Here is a 16,289-nt window from a genome sequence, read left to right on the forward strand (position 1 = left end):
GGGCCTATCGTACAATAGTCCACACGCTTACGGGTGCAACCCGTATTCCCTGATATACGGATATGAAGCCGTCCTCCCATTAGGAAATTCAAGTTTCATCCATGTGTATTGCTCTCTCAACGAGAATGATGACTAATGAAAAACATCATAAGTGTCTTGAAGAGCTCGAGACGATGAAAAGCATCTAGAAGTTCAGCAGCAGATTCAATTCTACCATGTAGGCGTCAAAAAATGTTTACAGACATACAAGTACCACTCAAGACAAAGAGAATGTGATAAATATCAGTATCTAAGTCACGGGAGATCATACAAGCCCAAAGGAAGCAAAAGGATCTATGAATCAACATAGAAGAACAATATGAACACCCACGACAAGAAACACTGACGCGCATTTGCGCGGTAGTGGAAGGTGTTGTGCACACAAACAGAGTAATATTCCTATGGGAATTTGTAGATCTCTTCGATAGCTTTCCAACGCATCTTGGATCACCTCATTCCGACATCGGACGAGGAAGTTAGCGCCAAAATACCCGAGAGGTCGCAAACTACATCGAAGGTGCGCGGCAGTGTACACTGCCGCGGAAACAGCGCGACAGTACAAGGTGTCGCGCAAATAAACATAGTGAAGCGCCAATGGGAAGTTGTAGATCTCTTCGATAGATTTCCAACGCATCTTGGATCACCTCATTCCGACATCGGACGAGGAAGTTAGAGCCAAAATACCCGAGAGGTCGCAAACTACATCGAAGGTGCGCGGCAGTGTACACTACCACGGTAACAGCGCGACAGTACAAGGTGTCGCGCAAATAAACATAATGAAGCGACAATGGGAGGTTGTAGAGCTCTTCGATAGCTTTCCAACGCATCTTGGATCACCTCATTCCGACATCGGACGAGGAAGTTAGAGCCAAAATACTCGAGAGGTGGGCGGCAGTGGTAACTGCCGCGGCAATGCGCGACACCACGTACTGTCGCGGCCACTGGGAAGCTGAACACGTCATTTTTGTCAGTTTTCTCGAGTTTTGTGCAGCCCACATGGCTTATTAACTGCTGGGGGTCACTTATGAACGTGGGGGAAGCAGTTACAAGCGAAAATCATGCCCACTAACCTTATAAAAAGATGGTATTTAAGTAGTGGGACGGCGGTTACAAAAGAGGGCTGAGGAGAGAGCATCCAAGGGGGCTGATTAGAGAACATCCAAGAGGACTGAACAGAGAGCAGATTGGAGCAGAAAAGGCTTGAGTTTTCGGTGATCTTGAGGAAGAGAGAGAGAATTTTCATCTTTCGTAAACAACGTTTGGTGAATCCTAGAGATCTAAGCTTAGACTTGATCTTTGGAAGAACGAACATCTTACATCGATAAGATATTCGTTTTCAAATCTTTACTTCGATAAACGAAGGAGAGATCCCTAAACAGCCTCACGATCTACGAATCGGTGGTCCACGAACTAAAGCGTTCCCGGCACAGGCAAAGTCCCACAAAAGCAGGAGTTGATAAACAATTTCTGTGTTATTTTCGTGAGAGTTGTACTTTCTTTTATTTTCATTGTAATTTCTTGTAAACACATCAAAGTTTAATGGAATCTGCAATGGAAACGACTTTCGCTGAAAACAAGTTGGCGACCACAGTGGGAGCCAGCGGCCTCGCTGCCGAGGCCGCGGTGTCGCAACCGATCAAGATCATCGTCAATGAAGAGATCGAATATGAGTTCGATCAGGCGAAGTTTGAGGAGTATTTGTCGTCCTCATCCGCAAAATCTTCCTCGTCTCGTAAATATAGGAAGATTTCGTCTTCTAAGAAAACGTTCAAATCTTCAATGCCTACGAAGGCCGCAGGTGAAAATTCCCACCCGATTGCTGCTAAGGAATCCACCTGCGACATCCCTGCTCCAAACGACTCCACACCCATTAAGGAGTCGATGATGAATAGCTCACCGGTGCTGACGAAGAGGGCTCGTCAGAGACAGCGTCAGTGCCGTGCTCGACAATTGGCTAAGGCCATGCAACAAACCGACGGGGTCCATTACTATGCGGACCTAGAGTCGAGGAAACATAAAGCAGTTCAATTGCCTCAACGGCAAAATAATTACATTTCAGCACAACTCACGACGGAAGAATGGACTCTGGTCAAAAGAGCCCGTTCTACCCTGAAAGAGCGCATACAAAGGCGTCAAGCAAAGGCAGCTCGCGCTCGTGCCCTTCGTCAACAAACGCAGAAGAACAAGAAGGATATGGTGTCTGAAAAGCCATCAAAAAACTATAAAATTTGGGTTCCAAAGACCGAAGATACCCAAAAATTACAAAGGAATGTAAACTGTGGCCGCGGCAGCTCAGACTGTCACGGTAATTTGTTTGGCAGTCAGAACTGTCGCGGCGCTTTGCTCAATCGCGACAGTAAAGACTGCCGCGGCATTTCGTTTGATCGCGACGTTCATCACCGTCGCAAAACCACATCTGCAGTTGATCCTGGCACTTCTACTACAGCATCACCAGTGGAACCCTGGGTTAGCCCAGATTTGTCTAAATTCAAGATCACTATGGCGGATCGCCTTGGTCCCTCAGTTGACGATCGAGGCAAGGCCCCAGTCAAAGAAGAACCAAGTCCTGCAAACAAACCGTTAGCGGTTTCATATAAAGGGGGTCGTAAACACCCTCCTGTCAGAACTACACCAGTCCAGAACGAGAGAATACCAGTTCATTCTCGTTTAGGACCTATGAATACCCCACTCCCGCAAGGGGGTAGATTTAAAAATTCAACTTTGGATCGCCCAGAGGCGACGACCAGTCGTCCTGTGCATGTTAACAAAGTGCAGAAACAAAAGATAGGTTGCTCGAATCACAATAATGACGAGCTGTACTATCAGAAGAACAATTCAAGAAAAAGGGTTGCTCGTGAAGATGAGTCCCATTGCGCATGCGAGAGGCTCATTAAAGCAGTATTGACGGAATGCGGTTGCTCTAAAAATTCAACACGAGTCTCCGTATTTCAAAGATTGTCCAATGAAGCGCCAAGACCCAAGGTGAGACATTTTAACAAGAAAAAATCTGTAATCCGACAAGAGGAATTCCCTGAGGTCACTATCAACATGACCAACAAAGGGAAGCAAAAGTCAATCAATCCCGACCCTGATTTCTCTCCAGGAGGGAGAGTTGAGCAGGGTCTTTCTCAAAGGATGGCGCGGTTACAAAGAAGAGCCAACTTACGTCGAGATTACAGGAGAATGCACGAGGGTTTATCTTCAGATGAAGAATTGTCGGACACTTGTTCCGCTATTGCATCGGACGATACTGCGTCCAGTGTTGGACGAGTCAGGGAATCGTTCGCAATCACGCCGGATCAACTGGCTCACATACTGCAGGAAGCGTTGGCTAAACAACACGAAGAAATTAGAGCTGAGTTCAAAACCGAAATGGAGTTGACTATGCAGCAGATGCGAGACTTGCAGGTGCAGCAACACCAACCGGAGTCGAGCCAGAAGACGGAATCCAACCAGCGTAATGAAGAGGATGAGACTATCTTTGACGATCCTCCTCAAGATAAAGATAATTCCGGAAGCGGTCCGACCAAGCCATCCACTCAACCTTTACAGATCTACTTGAAGAAGAGTGAGGAAGAAGACAAGAAGATGCATGATCTCGAGAGCAAAGTCAACGCTCTGATGACGGCTCAAGAAGTGAAGAAAACGGGCATTCCATACCCGTACCCGAGGGAGTGGGACCTGATTCCTTATCCCCAGAAATTTAATTTGATTAACTTTACTCCTTTTGATGGCAGGGGTTCACCAACTCAGCACTTGATCTATTTCAAGTCGCATCTCGGCGCAATATCCGGGAACGAAGCCCTGATGGTCCGGTCATTCGTAGGAACCCTTCGCGGGCCTGCCTTCGATTGGTACCGACGCCTTAAGCCCGGGAGTATCACTAGCTGGGAAGATATGGAAGAACTATTCCTCACCAATTTCTTCGACGACGACACGGAGGTCTCGATTGGCACATTGTTGGATGAAAAGCAGAAGGATGGGGAATCGGTTGACGTCTTTGTCAAACGATTCCGGGACAAAGCGGTGAACTGCAGAGATCCACTCACAGAAGAGTTCATCCTACAGACATGTCACAACAACCTATCATTAGACGTATTAGAGGTCATGGGGGTTGTGCCCTCTAAAACTTGGAAGGAGTTGAAAGTGAGAGGTGAACAGGCTGAACGCTTCCTCAAGAGAAAGAATTTGGAGCGAGGTTTGCCACCAGCTAATAATCAGAATCAAAATCAAAAGCAAAACTTTAACCCTCGAGGCAGAGGAAGGGGATCTGTAGCCGCTGTGGACGCACATCAGACGTCACAACGGCCACCGCAACAACCGCAGCAATCATCTTTCCAGTTGGCGCCAAACCAGAATCAACAGCCTTCGAAGCAGTTTAAGAATTCTGAGCCCAGATTCCCGAAGGAATACTCTTTCAAAGATGATGAAGTCCCGGTCATCTTTAAATACTTGTTAGAAAATAACAAAATCAAGCTTCCGCCGGTCACAAACCAAGAAGAAGCAACAAAGATCAATGACCCAAAGTATTGTGCTTATCACAGGAGGGTCCACCATCCTACTAAGACATGTTATGTCTTAAAGGATAAAATACAAACATTAATTGATGTTGGTATCGTGACACCAAAGCCAAAGGAGAAGAAGGTAGGCGCGAACGCGGTCTCTATTAGCTTTGGATCAGTTCCTTTGTCCTGGTTTCAAGCCAAACCAGTATCAAAGGTTAAGATGCAGATTGTCAACGATGATCCTTATGGACAACGCCAAAAGGGGCTTGTATCTCACACAGCCCCAAACGGCGAAATCCTTTGGGTTCATCCGGATTTGCTTGAAGATGAACAGTGGATGACCTCCACATCGAAAAAGAAGTCAAAAAGCAAGGGAAAAGAGAAATCTTGTTACGGAGCCTCGGCGATTCCTGAGAAGAACGATGAAGAGATAGCAGCTTTATCACTTTCTGATGGAGAACAGGAAGTCTTCGCTACAAGAAGTGGGAATGAGTATCATTATAAATATCCTGAGACCTCTAACCCAAATGCTACAACTCTAAAAGAGCTGGGAATAGCTACAACTCCTCCAATAGCTGTTGAAAAGCCGCAACAACCGGCCAAGCAAAAAGAGAAAGAACCTCAACGCAAAGAGGTTCAAATTCCGAAGCAGTCCCGTTTCAGTCGACCTATTGGACGAGACAAACCGGAAAGTTCGAACGCACCATATCGTTTCGACGTTATGGCTCAGCTGGCTAATATCCCAGCAAGGATTACACTATACGAGTTGTTGCGCCTCTCGAAAGAAACCAGAGAAGCTTTACAAGAAGCTTTGGCTGATTCCGAAGTATTCCTCACTCAGATCAAGCCAACTCCTGAAAAGCCAGAGTCGTCAGTGCAGCATTGCAATCTGGCAGCCACAAAATTCCCTTGCATCGCTTTCACAAAAGAAGATATGCAAGTCAGGAATTCAAAGCATGATAGACCTCTATATTTCACCGGATATATTGGCTCGAGCATGGTCAACCGGATCCAAGTCGATCCGGGTTCTGCCGTTAGCATCATGCCACTTCGGTTGATGTACCACCTCGGAATTCCCGCCAACAAGTTAGCCTCCACAGGAACGGTTATCTATGGTTTCAACACAAGCGGATCACGACCGTTGGGAAAAATCCGGGTGAAGTGTCAACTCGGAGATTTGAAGTCTGAAGTCACCTGCTATGTGATCGATGCGGAGACTTCTTACAACTTACTGTTAGGTCGTCCATGGATCTACGATAATCTTATAGTTCCCTCCACCCTCCATCAGTGTTTGAAGTATGTCGACACTAATGAGGAGGTCAAGACGGTGGTCGCGGATAAGCAACCATTCAAGGGGTTAGAAAATTACTTTACTGACTCCCTTCTTTATGGTGCTGAGTCCGAAACTGAACCATCGGCCCATGGCACGGACAGCGGAGAAGAAGCTGATACCGAAGCCGGGCTCGATTATAGTGAAGGTCTTGTACTAAATGACATTGAACCTCTTGTAATCGATCTTGACGGTGATGAATCGTCGGACGAAAGTTGTAATTGGCAGCTTGCCGATGAAATAATAAATCATGATTTAGAGTACTCGCATTGTCTAAATGATGTAATGCAGAAATTGTATGACGACCCTAATCTACATATGCCAATTCGTTCGTCCTGTACGACGACGAAACACCTTCAAGATTCATGCGGAACAACTGTGATCCTACCTGCAAAGGCAGGGGGTGAAAAAGAGATAATATTCGGAAAAGGGGAACTATCCCCTACTCCAGATCATTTCTTAGACAGTAATTCGGACGAAGAAAAACCCGGACGACACTTCTCTCGGTATAGTTCTCAAGCGAATGATTATATGATGAGTCGAGGCTATGACCTTTCGCTTGGTGAAGGCCTTTATTTTGGTCAAGGTATTAGGGTTCCACCCCGTTCTACCTATGTACCAAAAGGAAAACCAGATAATTATTACAGTCGTAATAGAGGTCTGGGTTATGCTTCATCCGAAGACGATTATGGCCAACAGATTATTAACCAATTAATTGACAGGAGTGGACATTCATCCGATACTTCAGATTGGGATTCTGACGTAAGCATTGGGGAAATGTTTAAAAGTCTCATGTCAAGCATGGCAACAATTGACCCTTCTACAACAGAAGAAGACGATCAGTTACCTGTTTGGGAAGATCCATGGATGCATTACATGAATATCCAATACGGTGATCGATTTGAGCAAAGAGAACCTCCTACCGAGGATAAAGTAGTTCAAGTTAATATGGGTGATGAAAATAATCCGAAGCCTATATTTATCAGCGGTGATCTTCCACCAGATGAAAAAGATAATATGGGTGATGAAAATAATCCGAAGCCTATATTTATCAGCGGTGATCTTCCACCAGATGAAAAAGATGAATTAATTGCCCTCATTAAAGAGTATATCGACATTTTCGCCTGGAACTACGAAGATATGCCGGGACTCGACCAAAATGTAGCAATGCATACCCTTAACATAAAATCGGATGCTAAACCTGTCAAGCAACAACAAAGACGGTTTCGTCCGCAAATTATGGAGGCAATAGAAGCTGAAGTTAAGAAGCTAATTGACTCGGGTTTTGTCAGAGAGGAACAACATCCTGAATGGTTGGCCAATATCGTTCCAGTCCTCAAAAAGAACGGAAAAATCAGAATCTGTATTGACTTCAGAGATCTGAATACAGCATGCCCCAAGGATGATTTTCCCCTACCGATTACGGACGTCATTATCGACAACACATGCGGGTTTGAAAGAATGTCGTTCATGGATGGATTTTCTGGGTATAATCAAATCAAGATGCATCCGGATGATGAAAAACATACAGCTTTCAGAACACCTCTTGGCGTCTTTTGTTATACCGTTATGCCTTTCGGTTTAAAAAATGCCGGTGCTACATATCAACGAGCAATGACGAAAATATTTCAAGAGTATCTCCGGAAGACCGTCGAATGCTACGTTGATGATCTGGTCGTTAAGAGTCGTGATAAAAACGACCACATTAACGATCTGAAGACAATGTTCGAACTTATGAGAACTCATCAGTTAAAGATGAACCCGACTAAATCCTTCCTTGGAATGTCGAGCGGTAAATTCCTTGGGTTCGTCGTCACCACAAAAGGTATTCATATTGATCCTGATAAGGTGAAGGCGATAAACGAACTGCAGCCTCCAAGAAATCTTAAAGAACTCAGAGGATTGCAAGGTCGATTAGCATATATCCGTCGGTTTATATCGAACTTGTCCGGAAAATGTCAACCGTTTTCCAAACTCGCAAAGAAAGGCGTGTCGTTCATTTGGGATGAAGCATGTCAGAAGGCATTCGAAGATATCAAGAAATATCTAGCGAATCCACCTATTCTCGTTGCACCGAAATCGGGCAAGCCGTTTTTGATTTATGTCAAAGCGACGAGCCATTCGTTAAGTGCCTTACTTGCACAAGACGACGATAACGGTCACGAGCAAGCTGTGTATTATCTGAGTCGTACATTGGTAGGAGCTGAGTCTCGTTATCCGATGATTGAGAAGGAATGCCTCGCTTTGGTATTCGCGATTCAGAAAATGCGACATTATTTAGTCGGACAGACGATTTATGTCATTTCCAACATAAATCCCGTCCGAGTGTTCATGACCCAACCGGCTTCCATGAATTGGCGTTTGGCCAGATGGGCTTTACTCTTATCGCAATATGACTTGTACTTCAAACAGCAGAAATCTGTTAAAGGACGAGCTATTTGCGACCTTCTGGCAGAAAACCCTACGAAGGATGTAGTCGAATTGTACGACGACCTGCCAGATGAAACTCACGAAGTTAATACCACCTCACATCAACAAGTGTGGCAATTGTACTTCGATGGGGCTTCCCGATCAACCAACGTGGCAAGTGCACCCGGATGTTCTAAAATCTCCTCAGGAGTGGGGGTCGTTTTAGTTTCCCCGGAAAAGCACGTCTTGCCTAGAGCATATTCACTGACTGAACCATGCTCTAATAACGTGGCTGAATACAATGCATTAATAATCGGACTTAATTTCGCCAAAGAGCTGGGGGTCGAATACCTTGAAGCTTTTGGAGATTCTCAACTGGTGGTTAATCAAATACGAGGAGAGTATGAAGTCAGAAATCGAGACCTGATTCCATACCACCAGGTGGCCATCGAAATAGCAAGCTCGTTTGAAGAATTTTTCATCGAGTACGTTCCGCGTCTCCAAAATACATACGCGGATGCATTGGCAGCATTGTCAGTATCCTTGGCTCAACCTCCCGAAACAGAGCAATTAATTACAGTGAGGACTCATCAGCTTATTGTTCCAATCTACGATTCGAATGCTAAAGAGGTATACTCAACTGGAGTTGAACCCGAAGTTCGAGATTGGCGTTTTCCTATTATTGACTACGTCTTACATGGTATATTACCTGAAGATGTAAGAGAAAGGGAATCGATTCGGCGAAGAGCGCCGAGATTTTATTACAATGCCACATCGCAAACGTTGTATCGACGAGCTTATGATGGTCTTTTACTTCGTTGTCTATCCAGTAAAGAAGCGGAACAAGCACTCAAAGAGGCACATAATGGGATATACGGTGCACATCAACCCGGTCCTAAACTCTGTGATCGACTTAGGAGAATCGGGTATTATTGGCCAACTATGGTAAAAGACGCAGTCGAATACGCACGACAATGTGAAGCGTGTCAATTACATGCAAATTATATGCATATTCCGCCTGAGTATTTACACCCATCGGCGACATCATGGCCATTCGAAACTTGGGGAATGGATATAGTAGGTCCTATTTTTCCACCTTCGGTTAAAGGGGACCGTTTCATTCTGGCAATCACCGATTATTTCTCGAAATGGGCAGAAGCAGTTCCACTTAGAGAAGTAAAGACGGCTGATATTATCAAATTTATTAAACACCACATCATATATCGGTATGGTGTGCCAAGACGAATAGTGCACGACAACGGTCCTCAGTTCGTGAGCAACACATTTATCAAATTTTGTGGTAAATTTAGGATTAAGGACGTTTCGTCGACTGCTTATAATCCTACCGCCAACGGATTGGCCGAGGCTTTTAACAAGACTATCATCAAAATTCTGGCAAAATTGGTGAAAACCAATAAACGAGATTGGGACGACAAACTCGGCGAAGCTCTCTGGGCTTATCGTACGACCGTCCGCACACCTACCGGAGCCACTCCGTATGCTTTAACGTATGGGTGTGAAGCCGTCCTTCCATTGGAAATACAAATTCCTTCTCTCCGTATCGCTCTCGTAACGGGAATGACGACGGAAGAACATCATCAGAAACGTCTCGAGGAATTAGAGATGTTGGATGAGAAATGCTTGGAAGCTCAACAACAAATCGAGTTTTATCAAGCTAGGATTTCTCGGGCTTTCGATAAAAAGGTCCGACGACGAAGCTTTAAAGAAGGAGATCTAGTCCTCGCTGTTCGAAGACCTATGATCCTCACTTCTAAGAAGAAAGGCAAATTTGAACCTAAATGGGAAGGACCGTTCGTGATCGAAACAGTCTACTCAAATGGTGCATATCGTCTGATTACTCAGGATGGCAACAAATTGATGATGCCAATAAATGGGAAGTTCTTGAAAAAGTATTATCCGTAATACGTTCAGGATAACCCATGTACAACGGGGAGTTCCTAGAGAATCCTGTATAGGATATTTCAGGATAACCCGATATCAGTTGATTATTCTAAATGAAAACTGATTATGTGAATGGTCTATTCCTAATTGTTATAAAAAATAATTAAGAACCTCTTATTACTTTTGTAGAGATGAGATTTAATGACAATTAATCTTTCCTCACAAAACACTGTAATGTGATCATGGAAAATGAGATTCGATGATTTGTAACCTCACACCATGAAACTAGCACCGGTCAGATTGATCAATAGTTATCAGTCTGTATCGGTCGACAAATTATTTCATGTCAAATTCTTATGTTTGAAATCAAAATTTTCCACCGAGTAGTTTGTGCAAATCAACGAATTCATCGTTATTTGCACCCTACTCCAATTCCTCAATTGGTCAAATCTTTAAATAGTGAAGACCACAATCAAAATCCCCTCTCGATTCGTTCCATGAACGAGAGGTCCACAAATTGAGTGATCAAACCTTCATACAGTTAGGGTCATCTCAAAACCCCACCTGGTCAAACCTTACTACAGTTAGGACCACAGCCAAAATCTCCTTTCGATTCATTTTAAGAACGAAAGGTTCGCCTTTGAATTGAGTAATCAAACCTTACGACAGTTAGGGTTATTCAAACCAATCCAGATTCTCTAAGTGTAGATCCCACTTCGAGTTTTCTTTGTACCAGGAGATAGAATATAAAATTCTTCCTCTCCGATTCCGGGTTTATCTCTACCAACAAACAAGAGACCAGGAGATAGAATATAAAATTCTTCCTCTCCGATTCCGGGTTTATCTCTACCAACAAACAAGAGACCAGGAGATAGAATATAAAATTCTTCCTCTCCGATTCTGGGTTTATCCCTACCAACAAACAAGAGATCAGGAGATAGAATATAAAGTTCTTCCTCTCCGATTCTGGGTTTATCTCTACCAACAAACAAGAGATTGAGAAACGGAATATGCAATTCTTTTTCTCCAATTCTGGGTTCATTTTCCTGCATAGGAAATATAACCTACTCTTATTTTAAAATCCATGTCGTTTGCGCATGGGGGATGTTATCTCTATCCCTTATTAGAGATAAGTCTACATCTGACACATGTAGCCTACAATATTCAACATTGTAGTTTAAAAGTCTAAAAGAATTTAATTCTTTTAGTGCAACGTTATATGTGAAACGGACTTAGATAATTCACATGCTAGCCCGATTCAAACGGTAATCGGTAAAGGCATATCAAATCCGTTGATGGCTGAGGATTTGCCAAAAATTCTATAAGTATTATGATTATTTATTCTAGACAAGAACGGATAATCATAATAAAATTTCAATAACCAAAAGAATTCACTATATTAACCAAAAGAGTTCAAACAAAGCATAAAAATAAATGTATATTCTCAAAATTACAATAATTTGTAATGGCGGAGTTCATCTTCTAATTGGGAAAGCAAAATTACAATAATTTGTAATGGCGGAGTTCATCTTCTAATTGGGAAAGCCTTGTCGCATAAGCCAGTTCGAGCTCAGGTATCAGATTGTTGGGAAAGCCTTGTCGCATAAGCCAGTTCGAGCTCAGGTATCAGATTGGCTTTAAATTTCCTTTCATCGGTGCTGCGGATTTTGGCGGCTTCTTGCTCATTGTCAGCAAAAATTTTGCCTTGAAGATTCAGTTGCCGGAGTGTATTCACCTCAGCTTGAGTTACTGTAGGCTGTCTAAAAATCACAATAGATAGTTGATCCCCCATCAAACACCGATGATGGAAGTTACAATCTGACGACTTCCAGAAGGCTACAATCTGACGACCTTCACGACAAGTGATGAAAGCTCTAATTCAACAGCATTCACAATCAACATCGGGAGTTACAATCTGACGACTCTCATATTCTCAAGGAGCCAAGACGAAGATTACAAGACAATGATCTTTGCAACGCTATGACAAAAGAGATTAAACGCAGACAAGTGTGCGTTCCTTAAACAGGCGTCGAACTCTGTAACGCAGAGTTAAATCACAAAACGCAGACAAGTGTGCATTCCTTAGCAAGTGTCGAGCTCTGTAACGCAGAGTTAAATCACGAAACGCACACTTAATGTGCGTTCTTCGACAGACTCGACTGCATCCCGAACTCTGAACGCAGAGTTGATCCTCAACGCACCAGTGACCTGTGCGTTTCCAATTTCAGAACGCATGCGGCCTGTGCGTTTCAAATCTCCAATAGAGATTTAACTCTGCGTCCTAAGTCTTGGACGCAAAGTTAAAGCCCAAATGTGGCCTGTGCGTTTCGACTCCTAGCGAACGCCTAACTCTGCGTCTCATCTTTAAGACGCAGAGTTAAGGTCTGAACGCAAGCGGACCTTGCGTTTTCAACTCCCAGCAAGTGCCTAACTCTGCGTCTCATCAATAAGACGCAGAGTTAAGGCCCAGAACGCTGTTTTCAGCGTTTTGACTCGTTCAAAACACTAACAGTACGGTTTCAAAACCGTCTTCCCCACGATGTAGGGAGCTGTTTAAGAGGGGGCAGTTACACCCCACTCAGCCCATTAAGGAGCTAATTAAGGGGGCAGTTACCACCCCTAAATCCCCTATAAATAGTGGGAAACTCAACTGAGTTCGGGCTCTCCTTTTTTGCTGGGATTTTTGGCTGGCTTTTGATACCTCAAAACTCAACTGAGTTCGGATCCTCTTTTTTGGAGGGGGGGAGCTGACTTTTTGGGGATCCTTGATCGAGCATCTTGCCGCGTTCTGCAGCAACAAGGAGTTTTGGAGACCAGCAACAGGAGCTTCTTCCTTGGCTTATTAACCGAACTTTCGGTTCAAATCAACTCTTTTTCAAGAGTTCAAACTCGTTCAGAGTTATCAACTCGATCAGAGTTCAAAACTTGCTCTGCAAGTTCTTCTAAAACTCGTTCAGAGTTATCAACTCGTCAAGAGTTATCTTCAAACTTGCCACGCAAGTTCTCCACAGCGTCAAATCGTGAGGAGAAGACATCGTTCCAGTGAATCAAGACGTTCGGATCGTCAACGAGAAGCAAACTCGACGCGAGCATTCGAGGGAGGCATCTCATCGCCACCGTGAAGAACCCAGAATTAAACAAAGGGGAGAATCAAATTCATTCTCCTCTCTTTTGTAATCGGAATCCAAATTGTAATCGATTTTGAGAGGAATACAAGTCAATTTTTCTTTCATTGTCTTTTTACATCAAAATTTCCAACAACCAATAGATGGCGACTCCGCTGGGGACTAGCTTCTCTGACGAAGAAGTGGTGGCGCAATCCGACTTTCATCTCATTGGAACGACCGTTGAAACTCTGATTATCGAGTTTGATCAAGCCAAGTACGAGGAGGTCATCTCCTCCGGATCCCTTAGCCCTAAGGCTATGCGCAAGATCCACACAGTTTTCGAGGAGACTAAACCTCCAGTTGTAGCCAAATCATCTAAAGACTATCTCCTATGGGGGTTGCACTGTTCATACAGTCCCCTCCCTAAAGGAGAAGTCTCGACTTTGGCACGACTCCAGAGCCGATCCTCCAATCAACGCGAACTCTGCGTTGGCGAGCCTCAACATGAGCTCTGCATAGGCCAAGCCAGACGCAACCCTCAGGGGTGCGTTTCCCAGATAGAACGCAGCCTTCAGAGGCGCGTTCCAACATCAGAACGCAGACCTCAAAACTACGTTGATCTGGCTGAACGCAACTCTCAGGAGTGCGTCCCAGAACTAAAACGCAACTCTCAGGAGTGCGTTCCAAAATTTAAACGCAGACATCAAACCTGCGTTGATCTGGCTGAACGCAACTCTCAAGAGTGCGTCCCAGAACCAAAACGCAACTCTCAGGAGTGCGTTTCACAAACTGAACGCAACTCTCAGGAGTGCGTTTTTGAATCCGAACGCAGATCGCAGGACTGCGTTTCACTAGCAAAACGCAGACTTTGGTCTTGCGTTAATCAAGCTAAACACGGCCCTCGTGTTCCTTCTTTGGAACACGACGTGATTCGTCGTGATCAAAATGATCAACATGGATTTAAAATTCATGTTTACCAAGAACCAGTCCCATCCTTTAACGGACAGGGGGTTCCATCTCTACCCTCACGCTCTGTGAGAGGTGCCAAGGAGACTAAAGCTCCAAAGGTTGCTCCTATGCCAAAGGAAACCCTCTCCTTTAGCCGCCGAGATTACTCGAGCAGCCCCACCTCTAAAGGAGTGGGCTCAGTTTATGCCAAACGCAGCCCTCAGTGGTGCATTGTGCAATCAAAACGCAGCCTTCAAAACTATGTTGATTTGGCAGAACGCAACTCTCAGGAGTGCGTTTCAGAACGAAAACGCAACTCTCAGGAGTGCGTTCAAGATCCAAAACGCAGACTTACAAACTGCGTTAACCAACAAAAACGCAACCGGCAAAGGTGCGTTTCATCAACAAAACGCAGACTTCGGTCTAGCGTTAGTAAAACAGAACACGACCCTCGTGTTTCTTCTTCAGAACACGATGAGATTTGTCGTGTTCAAAAAGATCAACGTGGACTCAAGATCCATGTTCACCAGGAGCCAGTCTCATCCTTTAATGGACAGGGGGTTCCATCTCTACCCTCACGCTCTGTGAGAGGTTCATCCCAAGTCTCTGACTTGCGGGAATTGCTGTCGATGTTCAACCGACCGACGAATGTCGTTTTGCTCAATAATCGACGACATCCTCACAGGAAGAAGACTTTAGAGGATGAATACCTTGGAGTCACTTCTAACATGGTTGGTAGAGGGAGATCATCAACCCTTAGTTCTGACGAGTCAGAGACAGATCATTCTCCAAGCGTCAGAGAAATCGCTAACGAGTTTGAAGGAGTCTACCAACGCACTCGGACGCGAACAGGAGCCATTCCCCCTGTCAACTATCGGAGTTTGGCCAGAGGAACTAACTCCGATGATGAACACTCAGCCATTGCGGAGTCCCAATCATCAAGCTCTTTCGTTGGGCATGAGAGCTTCGTCCACATGGCAGAACATTCGGAAGACCTTTCAAAGAGACTTGATGAACAGGAAGCCATGCTCAAATCTCAGCAGGAGGCCATCAATGAACTCATGGCCATGTTGACTCAAATCGTCGCAGACAAGGCCAAATCTCAGGAGACAGATCCGCCGCTTAGGCAAGAATCTTCCCGGAGAGGAAAAGCGTCTTCATCCCGACCTCACACAAGCAAAGGGAAGGGAAAAGTGGTTGATGATGCGGCTTCTGACCAAGAAGCCCACAGCCTGGAATCCTCCTCTGATGAAGGAAGAGAGACTGAGAATGAGCAGAATCTTCAGTCTGCCAAAATGGAAGAATTGGAAGCCCGCCTCAAAGCCATTGCTAATAGAAGCGAGCTCCAAGATGAGGGAGTTATCAGACCCTATCCTGCCGAATGGGATGCAGCCCCTTATCCTCCAAAGTTCGAGGTCCCGACGCTACAAACTTTTGACGGCACGGGATCACCGAACCAACATATTTATCATTTCAAGTCACAGACTGGAAATATAATATCGAACGATGCAATACTGGCTCGATTGTTCATTGGCACCCTCAAGGGAATTGCCTTTGAATGGTTCAGGAAACTGCCTGCGGGCTGTATCCAAAAGTGGGCGGATCTAGAAAGACTCTTCCTGTCAAGATTCATTGAAGAGGATATAGAAGTCTCCATCCATACCCTTCTTTCTACTAAGCAGGAGAAGAGGGAATCAGTCAAAACCTTCGTCAAAAGGTTTCGAAATATGGCTTTGCGCTATCCGACAGGTATGACACAGTCTACCCTAGTACAAACCTGTCGACACAACTTGCAAACCGACCTCCTAGCTCGAATAGGAGTTGCAAAATGCCGTTCTTGGAGACAACTAATCTCTCAAGGCGAGCAGGCTCAAAAAATTATTGTCAGGATCAAAGCTGAAGAACAAAGTTGGCAGGATCAACCTGAGCAATCGGACCAAGCCCAACCTTCTCCAGAACAATCGGACCAAGTCTAATCTCCTCAGTCAGAAGGGGAAGATACTACGGCCACTGAAGCTAATCCTCTTCAGTAGGATGCCGGGTCTCCAA

The sequence above is a fragment of the Asparagus officinalis genome, chromosome 5 (genome assembly GCF_001876935.1).
Source record: "Asparagus officinalis chromosome 5, Aspof.V1, whole genome shotgun sequence".
In the NCBI taxonomy this organism is placed as follows: Eukaryota; Viridiplantae; Streptophyta; class Magnoliopsida; order Asparagales; family Asparagaceae; genus Asparagus; species Asparagus officinalis.